The sequence below is a fragment of the Sesamum indicum genome, linkage group LG3, assembly GCF_026168435.1.
Source record: "Sesamum indicum cultivar Baizhima isolate 11 linkage group LG3, ASM2616843v1, whole genome shotgun sequence".
Lineage (NCBI taxonomy): Eukaryota > Viridiplantae > Streptophyta > Magnoliopsida > Lamiales > Pedaliaceae > Sesamum > Sesamum indicum.
The window spans coordinates 7,322,613-7,325,043 of NC_142659.1; positions in this window are offsets into that span (position 1 = coordinate 7,322,613).

Below are 2,431 nucleotides of genomic sequence, written 5' to 3' on the forward strand. Positions count from 1 at the left end.
ACATTTATCGAAAATGGATAGAAGAATCAATAACTTAAGAGATGGTTGTTTTGGAACAATAATAGAAAATCTGTATGCAGGAAAATTGATGTTTGACATTCATCCTAGGATTGCATACAACCTAGCAGACCAAGATTTCAGTAAACTTTTAACCCTTCATCAAGATTTTAAGAGAAAAGATCTAATGAAAGAAGGTAACAAACCATATTCTATAACTTATAGAATAGCTTATGCCCTTTCCATTACGCATCATTCATATTTGTTTCTTAGGAAGGAATATATTGAGATTCCTAGAATTTTCAAAGAATTCGCCAAGGTAATGACACGAGATCCTATTAGGATACCGAATATAAGACAGAGTATTTTATAGCTTATATTGATTCAGGATCATAAATTTGCATGGAAAAACCTGGAGTTTTCCGTAAAGAAGCAAGAAAACCTTACCCGTTATAGCAGGAAGAAATTTTTCACAAAAAAATCCTAATACTTAATAAGGGAATACGAGAAGGCAAGATCATGATCGGAGGAGTATTCGAATCCCCCGGGTTTAGGGTAAAAACACATTCTATTTACTTTCATGATACATGTGCTGATATCTTGCTAGGTAACAATTTCATTCAAACATTTGGAATATATATGCAAGATAACTAGAGGAATCTGTTAATCTTTACCACTAACTATGGCAGTGAGATACAGGTGTTGCAAAGAGAAAAGGCATTTAACATGATAATGCCAATAAATTTTTGCAACAAACGTGGTGATTTTAATGACAGATGAACTCATCCAAAAAAACAGGATAAGAGGAAATTTGGTAAGGTCCTTTTGACTTTCAGGCAATAGGGACTCATAGACAGCGATAACTTCTATAAGGAATTCGAGGAGGAGATTGTTAACCTTAAAGAAGCACTAATGAAAATGAAATCACTATATATTAGCGAGGAAAGCAGGATTTCTCTTGAGAATGTCAAGAGGCTTATCCAGAGTAACTTTAGTGAAAACCCTCTGGCATAGTGGGATAGGAACAAGATCAAAGCTACTCTAAAGCTCAAGGAAGAGTGCAAGTATGAGTACGTTCGATACAAATCTATCCAAACGAACATGAAAGACAAGAAAGATATGCAGATGATTATCAAAGAGCATATCGGTCTTGGACTCATCGAACCTAGAGTCTCTACCTACAGCAGCCCTGGTCTTTTGGTAAGGAACCATGGCGAGATTAAGAGAGGTAAACCCAGGTTGGTAATTAACTATCAAGGCATTAATTAGATATTAGAGTTTGATGATTATTACATTCCTAGTAGAGAACACTTAGTCGATTGCATTAAAGGGGTAAAAGTGTTTTATAAATTCGATTGCAAATCTGGGGTTTATCAAATTAAGTTAGAGAATGAATCAAAGAAATTGACTACATTCTCCACACCACAAGAACAGTATATCTGGATTGTGCTTTCAATGGGTTTAGCTAATGCACCCTAGATATTTCAAAGAAAAATGGATAATCTTTTTAAAGATTATTCCGAATTCATGTTTGTCTATATTGACGACATATTGATTGCATCTAAAAATATGAAAGAACATACTAAACATCTTGAAATGTTTTCTGATGCATGCCACAAAGAAGGTTTAGTACTTTCTGAAAAGAAAGCTACTATTATTGTCAATAAAATTGAATTTCTAGGAGATTTTATTGACGAGACAGGAATTAACTTTCAGGACCATATTATGGAGAAAATCCACAATTTTCCAGATGCAGTCAAGGACAAGAGGCACTTACTGAGCTTCTTGGGAGTTGTTAATTTTGCAGGTATCTTCATTAGGAGCTTGCAAGATACAGGAAGGATTTCCGACTACTTTTGAAAGAATGGAATGTTCAAAGTGGAAATGGGAAGAAAGCCACACAAAAAGGGTTCGTGAGCTGAAATAGGTTTGCAGTAACCTGCCAAAACTTGCTATATCGCAGGACGAGAATGAATTGTTAGTCTATACAGACGCCAATGATTATAGATGGGCAGCAGTGCTCATAAAAAAGATAACTACAGGGGAAGAACCTTGTAGATATATAGGAGGGTTGTTCTCAGAACAACGAGCCAAAGTTTGGCACATCAACGAGAAATAATTCATTGCGGTTTGGAAGACTTTTAAAAAATGGCCTTTATTTTTACTTGCCAAATTGATAATACTAATGTCAAAGCTTTCTTAAAGAATAAATTAGAATAAAAAATAGAGAAAGCTCGTATTATCAGATTACAAGTTGAATGCCAATATTATTGTATTAATATTGCCGTTATAAAATCTCATGAAAACATTCTTACAGATTTCCTGACGACAGATGGAGGCATCTGAAGCAAACTTCATCATGTTGAGACTCAGGCACCTTCAGGAAAACCTTGAGTAGCTTGACAGGAAGTTCGGACAGCTAGCGGTTAATGCC